The 17,456-nt window shown below is 42.8% G+C and overlaps 1 long non-coding RNA gene across 1 annotated transcript in view; it reads right to left on the bottom strand.

The window, feature by feature from the left end:
- LOC108494036 overlaps positions 1 to 17,456 on the bottom strand; it is a 56,806-nt gene that overhangs the window by 10,854 nt on the left and 28,496 nt on the right. Inside the window, exon 2 of the long non-coding RNA XR_001873704.1 lies at positions 9,052 to 9,206. This is a non-coding gene — a long non-coding RNA (uncharacterized LOC108494036). The remainder of the gene's footprint in view (positions 1 to 9,051; positions 9,207 to 17,456) is intronic.

Here is a 17,456-nt window from a genome sequence, read left to right as displayed (position 1 = left end):
AGGATGAAATGAGAGAAGAGTGTAATTCCCCTCAAGTTAAATGACAATTGATATGAAAGTTACTATCCACAGAATCAAGGGACTATCAGATGAAGGAAAAGGCCAAGGGACAGTGAAGTTTTTGAGCAGTTTTGGCTAGCAAAAGGCATAGAGAGATGAGCAAGGAAGTGCCCCACAGCTCTGGGGGAAGTAGGACTTTTCTCAATGTTTCCTAAAAGAGAAAATCAGACTGTACTAGACAAAGTCTTGACTAAAACATCAATTTTGCTTCCTTTTAGAAGCAATCTGCAGCACCCAGAATTGAGGTTAAGCATTTGGGCTAATCACTTTGCAATATCCTACTGAGCTGGGAGAATTAAATTGGTGACCAGGGGAAGTTGGCTGGGTTGCTTTAAGCAGTAGCAATACTATGCTACAATATTTTTTCCCTTCTCTTATACCCCTTAATCTCAAGCTTCCAATTTACGCTGGTCTGGAATAGCCTGTCAGCAGGAATAGAGAGAGAAAATTCTCCTTATGAAAGAGCTTGTGTAGTGCCATTGTCTCTGGTGGACAATAGTCTTCAGTACAGAAGGGTTTTTCCAAGTCTTTGCTCCTACATAAAACACTGTAGAAATATAGTGTTTGAAAAACTGGGCACTGTCTAAAAATTCTAGTTTAAATGGGAAACAGTTCATTAGATTATCTTCCTGATGTCCACAGCCTTGGGCGGGACAGTGGCTGAGCACTGAGCACACTTTACTTGAGGAGAAGGAACTGACCAAACAGGGAATTATTAGTGCTTTTGAAAGCAAGAATTACATGTGTTTTCTGTGAACTTTAATTGAGAAAAGGGACAAATTAATGCCTTGCCAGAGATGAATGCAGAAAGTCCCATCATGGTTTAACTATGCAAGGATATCTGGGAAATGACAAAAAAAATCTCCAAATGTCAAACCAGAGGTACATGTGTAAGGGCTGGTCTGCCCAAAGGCAAAAATATCTCTTTTTTTTTTTTTTCTCTGACTACTTACACAGGTTTTATATGATGTTTATTCGTCTATTCAATAAATAAGAGAGCACATTCTCATAGAGTGCACAGTATTTATGCAAATACCTCGGAGCCAAAGACACTTTCCCAATAGGCAACAGCTATCAGGAGATCTGGGGCAGTTTTAAAATTGTCATATGTCTCTTCAGTCAGATATTCCAATCCTTTGGCTGCACAGATTGAAAACAGCAGAATTTGTCCCGAGAGATGCAGACTACTCCTTCTCATCTCACCCCTCAAAGAAACATTTTCATTCCATAATCAACAGATCAAATTGGAGTGGTCTCTGGGTAACTGACCGTAGATAAGCTATTGCTACTTAATTTTTTAAAGCATATATTATGCAAAATGCACCAGTTTGATTTTGAGCAATGGCAGAACTGGCTTTTCTAAAGCAGAAGAGAACTTTTGCCTGAAGTTCAGGCTGGTTTTGAATGAGACTGTGAAAAAGTTGAATTTATTTTCCACTCCAGCTTCTGATTGGTGATACTACATGCTTTCATAAGCTCTAGATATTGAGATATCTATTTTTATCACTTAAGGAATTAAACTCTTCAAACATCTTGAGAAAAGCCTCAGAGCTGCTAGACTTACTGTTCTCCTTTGTCATCAAGTATTTGGTATTTTCTGTCTTGTAAACCAGAGTTTTAAGTTCCTGGCATATGCAAGGAAGAAGATGCAGCCAGAAAGAAGCAGCGGCCCTGTCAAAGAGCTATTGTTTCAGAGATTCCCTCTTTATTTTCTGGTTCTTGGATACACGATGGAGAACCAAAGGCTGATTTTGCCAGATTTGCCCAAGATGAGGTGATAAGAGAAGGCTGCATAAGCAGTCCTGTAACATTTACTCTTGTTCCTCACTAGTACTTAGTATTTCAGATTATAAATAGCATCTTGCCCTGTAATAGCCTAACATACTGGGTACTTCTCAGTATGGAAGTACATAGCTGGGTACTTCCCAGGAGCTTATAGTTAAGATCTCTAGAAGCCTCTGCTACAGAGAGCCTAAATTATTGCCTCTGCAGTCAGCGGGAGAGGAGTTCATGGAGCCTCTACAGCTGTTTTGGGAAGGGCTCCTCTTGACAAGTCCCAGCTCAGGAGACACAGTGGTCCCTCCTGGGAGGGCATTGCCTCTGAAATGTGCATCTCCTGCTCTGATATTTTTCTAAGATGATTTGAAAACCAAAGGATGGTAGTGTTATAGCTGAGGTAGCTTGTGCTGAAAGTTTGGGGTAGGGAGACCTAGCAAGACAATATTGCAGTGATAGGTTTGCATGTGACTGGCTTTGGGCTCCAAACTTAGCTTTTGCTAGGTTCTCTTGCCTCCCTCCCTCATTAATAGTAGAGAACTGGGAAGGTGTCCCTCAGCTGGGGGTTTCCTGGCCTTTTCCCAAAACCATGTGGGAAGATGTGAAGGGAAAGGGAGGCTTTCCTCCAGGTAGAGCCTGGGCTGGTAGAGACTGTACCTGAATAACCGCAAACCTCTGTGCCATCCCCACTGCTCTTGGCCCAGGCTTCCCTGGGTTACCTTTGCTTTCTACCTCACCTGCCTGTGCTTTACGCATGTAGAGAAAACTCCTGGGAAGCCCCATGGGGAAACAAGGCAGTCCCCATGCTGGAAGGATTTTTCTTCTTTGGCTCCATAGCACTGCTCTTCCCAGCACCTGAAGTCACAGTTCCCCCTCATCCCTCCATGAAGCCTGCAAATAGGCATTCTCCAGACCTCATCACGTACTGAAACTCAGTTGAAGAGCTTTGGATAATTTAAACAGAAACATCTTTTATGGGAGTTAATATGCAACAGAAAGCAAGCCATGCATGCAGATGTGTTTTAGGCAGACTCTCCCACCTTGTCCTGGTCCGGGTTGTCTGCCTTACAGACAACACCCTCAGCCAGCCACCCTGTCTACAGGCAGGAGGAACTGCCAAGATGTGCAGTGGCTACATTCCATCAGATGCTACTCTTCATGGACTAGAAAACCCAGGAAGGCAAAGGTTCCCCACCCCTTAAACGCCTGTGTGTCCCATCTACAGTGAGCGCAGTCCCTGGACATGCTGCAGGGGGAAGTCCAGGCTGTTCCCAAAAGTGAGTTCAAGTTGGACATCTCTGTTTTGTGGAGATGGGCATTTGTGAGCTGTGCTATGGGGACCAGAGAATGACACAATTTATTAATTGTGTTTATTTATTCATTATTTTCCTTTTTTAATACCAACGTAGGTATAGGGACTAGAAGAGCCCTGTGAGGTCATTTCAAAACAGGTTGCCTGCATCTGGGATGGAGAAATTTTTGCAGGCAAGAGAGGAGACTTCATAAACTACAGGTCTTGGAGGTTTTGTGCTGACAAAGAAAGAGGTAGACAGATCCCACTGCTGTTGCTGTGGGAGCAAGGAGTGCAGCACGGCTGGATTATTTGGGGGAGACTAGGTGGAATTTTCCTAAGAGTTAGGCAATATAACACGCCAGGACAGCAGATGACTGGAGGCAAACGATTCATTGTGCTAAGTACCGTAAAGCCAAGAAAACAGATGTCCTGGCTGGACTGAGGACAGAACAACAGATTGTATTAAATAGATATATCAATAGGATAATGAATATTTTGTTCAGATTATTGTAAAGTTGCTTTTTTATTTTACGTCCTAAAACACTATAACTAGATAAATCATGAAAAGCTGTAGTAATAGTTACCAAAGTCCTTTCTGAGACTGAAACATTAACAGCATGAAAAGAAAATTTTTAGTCTAAATATAGTGAGATTATTAGCCAGTCCTGTAAAGCTGGTTTATACCCATACATTTCCATTGATACCAGTGGGAAAGAATGGATCTGAGTAAATCGAATATGTGGCCCTGTGGTTTTTTATTGATGTGCAAAACAAAAGGCTAAATTTAAAGTTAATACTGACTGAAAGAAGAGCCTATTTTCTATTGTTACATGTAGAGAAAGTGCCATATCCCTAGGGAAGGAATGTAATATTTGTGCTGATGATTTTACTCCAAAGCCTGATGGGCCTGCTATGCACATGGATGTAGTGTGGCCCAGCAAGCTTCCAGCCCCACTAAAGATTATGAGATTGCATGTGCCCTCTGCTAAACATCACCTTGTTGGCACAGAAGAGTTTTGTGAAGAGGCAGCTGTAGGTGTCCTCCAAGCCACAGAGAGCAAGGCAGCGATTTGTAGGGCAAACAAAGCTATGTAGACATGGCCTAGGTCTCCTTCAGGTAGCCAGTAAGGGGTCTGCTTGGCTCCTACAACAGGAAGGGTTAGTGAGACTCTGTGGGGACATTCAAATCTGCGTTCTTCTGGAAAGTATTCAAGATACACACAAGCATTAGCTGCAAACCAAATGTCATTCACCCATTAAAAATTAGAGAAAGTGTTTTCTCTAGGTGTTTTCCCAAAGAATCCAAGTCGACCAAGAAGGCAGTGGAATCCTGGCTTGTATCAGCAATAGTGTGGCTGGCAGGACCAGGGCAGTGACTGTCCCTCTGTAGTTGGCACTGATGAGGCCACACCTTGTGTCCTGCATTCAGTTTTGGGCCTCTCACCACATAAAAGACATTGAGGTGCTGAGGCGTGTCGAGAGAAGGGAGCACAAGTCTGATGAGGAGTGGCTGAAGGAGCTGTGGGGGTTTAATCTGGAGAAAAGGAGGCTCAGGGAACACCTTATTAACCTCTACAACTATCTGAAAGGAGGTTGTAGCCAGGTGGAGGGTCTGTCTCTTCTCCTAGGTAACAAGTGATGGGACAAGAGGAAATGGCCTCAAGTTATGCCAGAAGAGGGTCTAATTGGAAAACCAGGCTGCTCAGGGAAGTGTCTGAGTCACATCCCTGGAGCTTTTTAAAAGATGTGTAGATGTGGCACTTACAGTCTTGGTCAAGTAGTGGACTTGACAGTGCTGAGTTAACGGTTTGACTTGATGATCTCAAAGGTCTTTTTCAACCTAAACAGTTCTGTGATTCTCTGGCTCTATTTACATCCTACCAAATACCTGGAAATCTACCTTTTTGTGGTACCATCATGTGCTTAAGTCCTTTTTTCCAGAACCTTCTCTACTACTGTAGTGCTCAGCTCTTCCAATCAAGGTACAGATCTCTCCTGGATAGGCCACCAAAGCCTTCTTTTACTCCTTTGAAACTATCAAGCAGTGTCAGAGCGGTGGCGCACTAAAGGTTTTGGTCATATATGTAAAGCTTTTGAGGTAGTTTTCTAAGCAAAAAGCCATTGTGAATTGGTCTGAGTTATCCAGTTTAGACTATGCCTCTCACTTGTGTGCTTGCCTTTGACTTTCCCTAAGGAAAGAAGTACATACACCCCCACACCCTCCTTATTTTTAAGTAGCAAGCAGCCGCAATGCTCCTCATGTTGTGAGCATTATTGGTACCACATGTTCTAATGAGAGCACAAGAAAGAAATGCAAGCCTGTGAAGCTTGCTTTTGTCCCGCGTAGATAGCTACTTTAATGGCACAGCACATCCTGACTCTAGTCTTCTCTGCTCTGCTCACACTGATACATTACTGCATAACTGGTAGATCTGTCTGAACATGGGATGATGGCTGTGCTCTTTCTCTGGTCAAAAGCTGGAGTCAAAATAGTATAGTGATAGCAATCTTAAGAAGTAAAAATAAAAGGAAGAAATGTAGATGATCAAGTTTTGGGAGGGTGTGTGCGGGAATGATAGTTAAAGAAGACTGCGAATTAATCACTCTCCATAATATTCCTGAAAGTATCTTACCAAGGCATTAATTTTAATCTTTACAAGTTGAACAACAACTGCAGCGTGAATTTGACGTTGCACCTCCAAAGGAGCAGCCCATTCTGGGAGTTAAAGATCCCTCTGTTTATCCTTTCTGTGAAATTTTACTCCATTTCATCCGTGCAGTGCACTGTATACTCTGCTGGAAAAAAAAAGTAAAATAAGAGGGAGGAAAAAATGTCACTGTTAGTATCAGGGATTGTTTTTATCACTTGAAAAGGAATCTTTGCCCCTTTCATGACTTAATATGTTTTATGAATCCCACCCACTTGACAGACCATTCAGGTTTCAAAAAAGGAGCTGCAGCTCTTAACGGAACAAGGACAACTTGCCAAAAGCCTTTGCTGTCCAGGAGAAGCCTGTCACTTGTGACTGCCTCAAGGTATTGGGTTAACTGCTATCTCGTTATTATTGTCAACTGCACTGTCTGATAATCAGACCAGTTGAGATAAGCCAGTCTGCTGAACAGACAAAACACTGTGAAATCCCACTTTGGGAGAGATTGTAGCAAAGCAGGGCATTCTTTCAAATAAAAAACTCCAAATGGAATATTGGCAACTGTAGGGAATTTGACTGGCAATACCCAAGATGGTCTGGTTATTAGCATCATACAAAATTGTTTTCTGCCTTTCTCAAATGTTTCTGAATGCGACTGTCAACCCCTCTCCTGCAAGGCGAGCGGTTGCCACCAGTATTTGGAAAATCAGGGTCTGCCAATAACAAGCCATTTTAATACCCTTGCAGACTAAAGCACAGACACCATGGAGAAGCCTAACTTCCAGTGGCCCAAAATAGCACAAAGATTTTGGGTTAGGATTGGCATTACTCAGGCTGCACACTACAGCTAATGCATTTGAGGAGCTGATTTGTGCTGAATATTCAGGAGTGCTTTGCTGCCATTTGAAATGCTCAGGTAAGGGATCAGGTTTCTGAGAGAGCTCATACAGGGTTATGTAGTGCCTCTCAAAATCTTTCTGAAATATGTAGGACACAAAATGTGGGGCAGGATAGTGGCAGGAGGTGGGGCAGGATGTGTGGCAGGATAGTGGCAGGATGTGGGGCAGGATAGTGGCAACTTGAGGGGATTTGGAGTAAAAAATATGTGAGGAGCTGGGCCTATTTCTTCCATTATTGTTTTAAAAAAATTCTGCCTGTGACAAAAGGGGATACTGCTTCCAAAATAAATAACACTTCAAAGACAGACAAAAAAAGGCACTCTCAGCCACAAATCTACGTAATTTCTTTGTGCTTAGGGAATAAAATCTTTTCCCAGCAGAACCCATCACATTATCGTGGAAACTATTTCTATCAATTGGAGTGCCCTTTCTTACATCCACTATAGTGAGTGGGGAAAAGATGGAGAGCAGCAGTAGACTCTCCTCCTGGCCTTGCTGTGCCTACAGACACCTCCTTGTATGCTGTAGAATTAGGCAGGTTGGAGCCATTCAGGCCCCTCTTTTGTTCATGCCTCCCTCAGGTGGTCTTCTCTCACCTTCGAAGCCTACCTGGGTACAGCCTACCCAGACTCTTAAGAAAAAAACAAACCCCAAATGCTTAATAATTTTACCACTGCACTCATTGACCTGGCTATTCTGAAATGGTGGGTCTAGCAGAAGACAGGCTAAATGGATTGCAGCAGGGTGATATACCTGCAGCTCCCATATGCAGATTTCCTCACTGCCCTTTTTATGTGTTCCATTCAGTCTATGATGAAATTCAGGTGCCTATGAAGGTGATGGAGAACTGTTCTGTGCTTCTGGCTGCCTTGGTTTCCTGACCATCAGCCATACAGGTGGTCAGCACAGCTGGCAAATGTTTGCATTAGTTTCCATCTTCATGTGGCTTAGTTGTCTGAGGCAGCTGCTAGTCCTGGTGTCCTGAAAACCCTGTCCATGCTGGTGTCACTGCATGTGGTTTTTACTGTGCAATTGCTCTGTTGCAGTTAGACACCTGCAGTCAGAAACATCTAAACTACTCTCACAGAATCACAGAATATGCTGAGTTGCATGGGATCCACAAGGATCATCAAGTCCAATTCTTAGCCATGCACTGGACCATCCCCAAGAGTCACACCATGTGCCTGAGAGTATCATCCAAATGCTTCATGAATTCTGTCAGCTTGGTCCTGTAACCACTTCCCTGGGGAGCCTCTTTCAGTGCCCAACCAACCTCTGGGTGAAGAGCCTTTTCCTAATATCCAAACTAAACCTCCCCTGACACAACTTCAGGCCATTCCCTTGGGTCCTGTCACTGGTTACCACAGAGAAGAGATCACTGTCTATCTATTCTCTTCCCCTCACAAGGATGTTGTAGACTGCAATGAAGTCTCCCCTCAGTCTCCTCATCTCCAGGCTGAACAGACCAAGTGACCTCAGCAGTTTCTCATACGGCTTCTTCTCAAGGCCCTTCACCATCTTCGTTGCTCTCCTTTGGATGCTCTCTAACAGCTTAATATCTTTCCTGTGATGTGGTGCCCAAAACTGCACACAATATTCAAGGTGAGGCCGCCCCAGTGCAGAGCAGAGCAGGAAAATCTCCTCCCTCGACTGGCTGGCGATGATTTGCCTGATGCCCCCAGGACACGGTTGGCCACTGCTGACATCGAGCAGGACCCCCAGGTCCCTTTCAGCACTACTTTCCAGCATCTCATTCCTCAGTCTCTACGTACATCCAGGGTTGCCCCATCCCACATGCAGAATCCAGCACTTGCCCTTGATCAGCTTCGTATGGTTGGTGATTGCCCAGTCTTCTAATTTATTGAGGTCGCTCTGCAGGGCCTCCCTGCCCTTGAGGGAGTCAACAGCTTCTCCCAGTTTTGCATCGTCTGCAAACTTGCTTAGTACCCCTTCCAGTCCTGTGTCCAAGTCATTTATGAAGATGTTGAAGATCACAGGGCCCAAGATGGAGCCCTGTGGAACCCCACTAGTGACAGGTCACCAGTCTGATGTCACCCCATTCACTATTACCCTCTGTGCTCCAGCCATGAGCCAATTGCTCACCCACCACGATGTGTTTATCCAGCTGTGAGCTGGACATTTTATCCGGAAGGATCCTGTGAGAGACATATCAAAATCTTTACTGAAATCCAGAAAGATTACATCAACTGGCTTCCCCGATCAACCAGGTAGGTTACCTTGTCATAGAAGGAAATCAGGTTTGATAAGCAGGACTTTCCTCTGATGAGGCTGTGCTGGTTGTGGCCAATGATTGTGTTGTATTTCAGGTGGTTTTCAGTACTTTACAAAATAATCTCCTCCAAAACCTTACCAGGCACTGAAGTGAGACTAATAGGCCTGTAGTTTCTGGGGTCCTCTTTCTTGTCCTTCTTGAAAGTCAGGACAACATTTCACCACCTTCCAGTTGGCTGAGACCTCTCCTCCTCAAGGCATCAAATTTGGGATGCTAAAATTCTTCTGGACCAGCTGTGAACAAGAAAATTTTAGCTGGTAACAAAGGACTTCTTTCCATGCAAGCCATTACTGTAAAAGATTAAAATCCCACCTGCTCTGTCACAGCAGGAGGATTCCAGCCTATTGCATTTCTTGCAGATTAAATCCAGTGACGAACCCAGAATACTTTGGCATATGAAAGCCTGTGAAAGGGAATGTTCTTGCTGCTCCCTGGGACTGATGGTTTGGTAAGGAATAAATTCCCCTCCCAGGGAACAGGGGATTTTACTCTGCTGTCTTTACTAAGAAAGAAGCACAAAAAATGTTGACGTTGCAGAGTAAATAAGAGATAGAAAGAGAAAGCCTGGGAGAAGGCACTACTTGGCTGGGATGTTGCAACAGTCAGAAGAGTGAGATAACAGGCATGTGGGTGTGCAGGTGGGTAGGCACATGCATATGCATGCTTATGTTACACGTCTAGTTTCTTGACTTTATCCTCTTCACCTGGAAATAAGTCAGAGATTTTGCTTGTGCTTTATGCAAATATTTTGTCTGCTGTCTCATTGCCATCTAGCCTGTGTGAGCTTTTTTGTGGCAATGTAGACCCAAGCAGGTATGATCTGGTCTTGTTCATAAATGTGTATGTCCAATGTGTTGTGCCACTAAGCACCACTGCTGCCAACACAGTGAAGGGCAGTGGGTGCTGGACATGCAGTGATTTCAGTGACAGTGTCTGAAATGAGGGAAGATTAATTACTTCCACAGCTTGAAAATATTAGCTTAATTCTGAGGTGCTGTTGATTTACCGGTGTAAGGGAGCTGTGCTTAGTCTGTGTAGTATGACATAGTGTAGGGTGGAACAGTGCAAAGAAACAACAGGAATGCTTCCTTCTGCACCCACCTGGGTCATTTGTCATCTGGGGCTGGACTCTCAGAGCATTCAGCAGCACACCAGGAGGAAATGTCCCCAAGAAACAACCCCTTGCAAGCATGAAAAAGTGATTTGCAACTCTGAATGGACAAACTTTAGTCTGCTAGATAGACCCTTTCTGATCTGGTTGCTAGAGGTTATATTGCTTCTTTGTGGTAGGAAGGACAGTCAGTATGTTACACTGTGGCTGGAAAAGGGAAACAGATATGTCTGTTTATGAGTATAGCTGCTCTGTCTCCCCACTAACAGATCTAGGTGGCCCTGCTTCTCCCAGGCAATTGCAAAAGGACAGGGACTGAGCACACCTTCCCATTCTGGGTATTTCTGAGGCCTCGGTTTTATTAGTAACGAGAAGAAAAAGCATGTTATCTTCTCAAATGACATAAAGCAATTGGGTTAGTTCGAAAAACGTTCAAACCTCTATCTTATCTCATCTTGCAGCTCCTTCTGCCCCTATTTTATTGTCTGCTTCGTGCAGACAGAGTGGAATTAAAAGAGAAAAATAAATGATTAGTGTAATGATCTTAAACCCACGTGGCTGAGAGATAAGTATGAACCTCTGCATTTGAAGTACTTGTGATTTTGTCTAGATCAAGTGGCAAGGGGCCGCTTCGGATCTGATGGACCAGGTCTTCATCACAGCATGTTTCATGGTGCAAATCAGTTTTGTGCCATTTATTCCTCTCTGCTCTAAAAGTTGGAGATCTGGTCCATTCTCCTCAGGGACAGAGCTGAGGAATAAAGAAAGAAAAAAGTTGAAGACACAGCCACATTGAAGTCACTACACAGGGCTGGAATTCCATGCAGCTCTGCAGTGGGTGCCACGAGCTCCCCTGCTGCAGCGTGGGTACTGAGGGCATCAGCCTCACTTGACACGAGCCATCTTCCATGTGATTTGGAAACACTGAGGTTCACTGGAACATGGTCCCTCTTGATCTCTGTGCAACTGGAATTGCCCCCATTGAGCCAAATTCATGTATGGCGTTTAGTATTCAGATTGCCAGCACTGAGGTTACATAAAATCCTTTTCCATTAAGAGACAGAAATGCGGTTTTTGACCTTTTCTTTTCCTCAGAACAGCAAGCTGAGTTGCTAATTTTAAGTGCAAATATACATTATCCACTGCTAACTGGGGATTGAGACAAAGAAAGCAAATGTGAGAGGCAACCAGAGCATGTGTTCAGCAAGTGCAAAGCCACTCATTTCTCACAAATGCAGATGAACTTGCTTTTGATATTTGGATATTGAAAAGACTTTAGTACAATAAAGATTGTAAAAATTAATAATCTCAACCTCTGGTACTGAGTTTACTTGCAATACTTCCTGGATTTTTTAGCCTGGCCATTATACATAGAATCAACATGCTTTTTTCTTGAAGTATAGGCAAGCTCTTCTACTCTTTTATGATCAGGCAGAGAAAAATTTTAACAAACATAGTTGTCCGTTGAAGAGATTATTACAAATAGACCTGGAGTCTTGTGACACAAGTAGCACAAGCAATGAAGTATTTGCAAATTACAAAAGAACCCCCCCTGCAAATTAGAAACAGATAATTATTTCTTCCACCATTTGCATTAAAGACGATTCGTGCCACTTGCACGTGATGAAACAAATGATCTACAGACTGGCTCCAGCAAGCCTTTTTTTTTTTAGTCCTTTTCAGAGTGTTAACTTTTTACCATTTTATTTCATAAATTCTCCAGTACATATTAAATCTGATGAAGAGTATAATCAGCATTTCCAGAAGTCACAATTTTGAATACACAAATTCTAGGTATACAGAGTCAGATTTTCAGAGGTAATTCTATTTTAACATAAATCTGAACTCATGAGCTTGACCACAAGATTCACAGTTGTGGACACCAGAAGATTCTGGAGAAGAGTGGATGACAAGGAGGAGAAGAAGGTTAGAATCCTGCCATCTCTTGGCAAAGCCTTAGGTGTGCTTCTGTCTGCTTCGATACCTAGCTGGAGTTTGATAAGTTTACCAGCCAATAACAAGAAAACCTCCCCCAAGTCCCTCTGGGAAGGGCTATGCCATAGGGGTAGTTGGGGTCTTGGCCAGCCCTGTGCCCTGTCCAGCAATGTAGGACGGTCAGAACAAAAGGTGAAGAATGTGTTTGGCTTAAACATGCTTCCTGGTGCACTTTCTTAAAGGAGTACAGGCATTTAAACTGACATCTAAATTTGGACATTCAGAGTCAGTCAGCACTTAGGTCCTGGGTATTTTTCTCATTTATACTTTTGATTGTTGAGTCCCTCCAAGATTTTCTTTGTTTTATCATGTTGCTCTATCATCAACACTTTCATCCTGGTGAGGGCTGTTGAGGAATGGGGATAGGATGGTCAGACTGACCACAGTGATGGCACTTCAGTTCTACTGCAAGTGTCAGGAAATGGTCTCTCTTGCCAGCTGGATGCCACCAATGTAATGCTGGTAGAGAAAAAGCAAATTAACTGTTTGCATAATAAAAGTAGATATTATACTCATTATTGCATAAGTAGTTGAGAATTAACTGTGCCACAAATGCAGAGATTAAGACTAGGCTTCTTTAAGGGATTTCTGGGACAGGTTTTAAGGGAAGCTAGTGGACTTCCTTCATCCTGGTGCAGAGATGGAGCAAATACCACTTGGGAGATGAAACCAACTCTGAGTAGACCAAACTGGAGCCACAAAGGACACAGGAAAGCTCTCCAGATTTGCTAATATAAGATACTAGCAAAAGGAAATTCATTTGAATAAAGCACAGCTTTTTTATCTCACTAAAATGTTTTTCTGTGTCCTTTCGAGGAGTGCAGTCAGCAGGCCTCCACTTCCAATGTGTTGTGGAGTGGACCAATTTTTTGATCTGAGCAGCAGGAGTCTAAATGCTCTCAATGTCTGTTTCAAACGAAATGTAATAGTCTTAAACATTTGACCAGATATTGAAACCAAAGGGTAGACATTGATTTCCATTGGATACCTGTGTATGAGTGTTAGATGTCTTCACAACTCTAAAGAATGAACCAACAGATAATCAAGCAAAAACAGAAAAAAAAGTCAAGGTGAAAGTATGTTTAAATTCTCTTGGAATATTTTTATTTCAATGCCTCTACTGATTTTCCAGAGAGACTAGAAATTATTTAAGAATTAGTCATTCTAACAAGGCTGGATTGTTCTCTCAGCTGAGCTATGTTCTTTGTGGAGAAAAAAAAAGAGAGTAGGAGGGGATGTTTTAATTCTTTAGTGGACAAGAAGAGACTAGGTCAGCATGAGATTGGTGGTCTGTTTTACACTGGACTCGGAAGTATTCCTGTCCCCCTGTGATGGCTGTGCATTACTAAAATGAAGACTGTGCTGGAGGGAAATCTTGTCCCTCAAAGATTCCATTTTACAGAAAAAGAAATTATTTTCCACATTGCTATTTCTGTCATCTAGATAGATAAATGAGGTGTTTTAAGTAGCTGGTTTTTACCCATAGCCCATTGCCTTCACGTTCCTCTAGACCTGGGAAAGCCCTGATAATCTTTCTTCAAAAATTTTGTGGGTAATTATTTATTCCTCAGCGTTGTTGCCTTACATGTGCTGCAATCAATCCAGAAGCAAAACCTCTGCATGAGAAGAAGTTTCAACACTTAGTCCTACCTTTTGTCCTTGCTCAACATCAAAACTCTAAACGTTGTAATTTACTACAAAATGAAGTTCTTTGGAATTTAATTTTGGAAATGCTACGAATGCCTTTATATGAAATATGCTACTAGGAAAAGGCCCCAATGTCTTATTTTGATCAGGCCAAGACATCTTGGTCTGACTTCTTTATTGTTTAACTTTTACATAAAAACATAACACAACATAAATCATATGGGTCTATCACGTAAAAGGCATAACTATTTTTCCATTAAAAACTATAAGCAATGACCAAGTAATTTCTTTATTGTCTTTTTTGTTTTATCAGATCAGTGTTTTCTGAAGGAAAAGAAAATCAACTGGAAAATTTGCAGCCAATATCACTAGAAAAGATGTTTGTACTGTCATGTCCATCTCCTTTGAGACCAGTGCTCTGGTTATTCATTGGCAGGGATGTATGACAACGAATATGCCCTTATGTAAGTCAACAATTCCAGCTATTTCAGAATCTGCAAACCTTATTTAGCATAGACATGAAATCCAAAGCTAACAGAAGCTAGTCAGAATATAAAACTGCACAGACTATAGTGACTATGATAAGCATTGCTAGTGTGGCTCGTCCACAAAACTGGCTACAAAGGTTTTGCTAGATGGAGAAGCATGAAACAGCACAGCACATTGGAGCAAAGCTTCCTGGGGTGCCTGTCGTAGCCTGTGTGTTGGAAACCTCTCAGACACATCCAGACGGAGTGGGCAGCAAACCTTTGCCTACCCTGGGACAGCTTTACAGGGCTCCCTTTCACCCTCCCTGGTTCTATGACAAAGTGTCAGCACTCTTCATTAGCTCCAGGTCTTAGACTGCAAGGTGGTAGACAACCAAACTGTGCCCTGTCAGTGAACCACAAAATCAGAGAATCACAGAGTCACAGAATGGGTAAGATTGGAAGGGACCACAGTGGGTCATCTGCTCCTCCCTGCTACCACAGAACCCACTTGGTTTGGCTGCCCTTGTGCCAGGGAATGTGTGCATGAACCAAGAGCTTATAGTTGCTGACCTTTTGGTTTAAACTGAAACTCAACTTAGACCTATAAAATGTGTCTGCTAAAACATTGTTTCAATCAATGTAGATTGAGGTGTATTAAATAACATGGAAATAGTACATTTGCATCAGTTTCAACATGAAAGCAAGAAATTGGAAGAGCTCTCCCAGCAGAAAAACTCACTTTGAGGGAGATGTATCTGCTGCTGAATCCCATCCCACACTCGTTGTTAATCACCCCTGTATAGGAATAGTGTAGGTACTGTGTAGACTGTTCCCCACTGGAGTAGTGACACTGTTCCCCAGAGGAGCAGTGTGAGCACTGGTGACAGCTTGAGCTCATGAGCTAGGGGCTGGACAGCTTTCAGGATGCTGTTTACAGTCATACTGAAAGTATCTCGTAGGACTGATCTGAGAGAAAGCCAGGCTACTCTGCAGGTCCAAATGCTCGGTCTGTGCCCCACCAGCTCATCCTGCGATTCAAGTCTCATACAGATGAGGTGTGAGGATGAAAAGCACATTTCTACCCAGTGTCAGAGGCACGGAGCACAGTGGAAGCATTGCCCTCATGCCCTGTACGAACCTCATGCAGGCTGTGAAGCAGACTAGTCCTGAGCTGGTGTCAAGCTTGCAAGGGCAAGTTACTCTTTCACAAGGTTTTTTTAACAAATGTGTGTGGGTAAAACAGCCCTGTGAAGGTGATTGATTTGAGGCAAGGGACTAGCAAAACAGATTTAGTGTTTTAAACTCCAGGGCCAGTGAGGGTTGATTATTATAGACAGACACAGTCACAAATGTCTTTACAGATCTCAGCAGTTACAATTATTTGGTTACAAATTTCCTGTCTGGCTACAAGGCATGAAGGGCAGTAATCTATTTATATATATACATACAAACTATACATATGTATGTGAAAACCTTTTATCTAGGAAGAGTCACCCTTTTGCTTCCTAATATACCTGAGTACTAGTTTCCCTGACTGAGTGAAAAAACAGTTTTGTTCTTGAAGGCAGCAGAAATCTGGACCATACTATGTACTCAGAACTATGACTGAAGGATGATGAGAAGACCAGGAATGCTTTTGTATGCCAATGCCTCAGTCTTGTGCTGACAGCTTTATACCTAGGCCTGATGTTCTACTTGTTTGCCCATGACCATCTGATGGTGGGCAGGATGGCAGGGCTGCTTTATGACTGTAGGAGAGAAACTTCTCTCCTAAATCAGACCGTTGTGTTGTGGCAGAAAGTGATCCTACATCAGTCTCTAAAATATGTCTGGAGTATGTGTATATTCATTACTCCACTTCAGTAACTTTCTCAGTTCCTCCCCCCTTTACATTGCTCCATATCCTGGGACAGACTTCAGTGGTGACATAAACAAAATTCTTATTAATCAAGGCCAAATGTCAAGTTTTCCATTGTAAGACTAGAAATAAATTACATGAAAGGACAATGTAAATAACAGCACTCCATATGGAAATAGGGTAGTTTTCTAGAGCCCGGCTTCTGCTATGCACCCAAACGTGAAGCCCTGGGACAGGAATGCAGCACCAGCTGAGTGTGTGCTTCGCTTTCCGGAAGTAAAGCTGGGTGAGCGCTCTGTGCCACATCCCTTCTGGCTATGATGTGTATCAGTATATGATTCATAGGCCACTGATGTCACAGGGCCACTTATACTCTTTCTTACCTTTAAGTATCCACTTCCCCCTCTTCTCCTGAACTACTGCTGCACTATAAAATTTCACTTCATTCCCCTGCCCACATTTACTGGGACTATTGTACTTCTAGGTAAAAATACAAGTATCATAGACTCGTAGAAAGCGGGCTGCTTAGGTGATTAAGGACTTCTGTCTCTGGCTCATTTCTGTCAGCTTGCTGTTTAATTACTGCTGTCCAATGGGCCATTTAAACCTTGTGCCTGTTGGGTTTACAAACACATCCTACTAAATAGTGAAGATTATATAAAAAGACTTAACTATACCTGTGTCCTAAGGTCATTGTGATATACAGCCTGTGTGCTACCAGCCTCCTAGAGAGGCCACACTAGGCACATTGACAATACTCATGACATACTTGTTAGAACATTGTTAGTTTTAAAAACTTTGTTAGTATTAAGAGATGGTCAAAAAAGATCAATGTAGACATCCTTCAACTGAAAAATTACACTCTGGTATCTTTAGATAAAATATGTGAAATATTTCAATAAGCTTGCACTTAGAGAAAGGAAAATTAATAGCTTGGATTAATTTTTGACCTTATCAGAACAGAATAGTTTTCATTTTTTTTTTATTACTTAGCTTTGAATTACCATGTTAAAAATTATAAAAGTTTGTGTTAACTATATTTTCATGGAATTCAAGTCTTGCCAAAGAAAGGTAACAGTCTTGTTTGACATGATTATGGGTCTGGTTGACACAGTGTGGTGGTTTGGACCTTGGTTTTTCCCCCAGAGGCTGAAAAGTGGTAGACCCCAAGGGGTGGTAACCCCTAGAAGTTTTGAAGTTTTGCCCAATGGGCGCTCCTGCAAAAATGTAAACATATCACAAGCTCACCGGAAGAGATGAGTTGTAGTTTGGGTTGTTGGTGGAGAGGTGGCCATGTTGTGAGCCATGAGGAAGGGGCTCTGAGCCCCTTGGGGCCTCTGGCCCCCTCCCAGCCCCCGACTGGGGGGATTGCAGAGACTTGGAACAGTCTTGGACTGGACTA

This window comes from Lepidothrix coronata, unplaced genomic scaffold (genome assembly GCF_001604755.1).
Source record: "Lepidothrix coronata isolate B3197 unplaced genomic scaffold, Lepidothrix_coronata-1.0 Scaffold22, whole genome shotgun sequence".
NCBI lineage: Eukaryota > Metazoa > Chordata > Aves > Passeriformes > Pipridae > Lepidothrix > Lepidothrix coronata.
The sequence above is the reverse complement of the archived record's forward strand: the minus strand, read 5'-3'. Positions and strand labels throughout refer to the sequence as shown.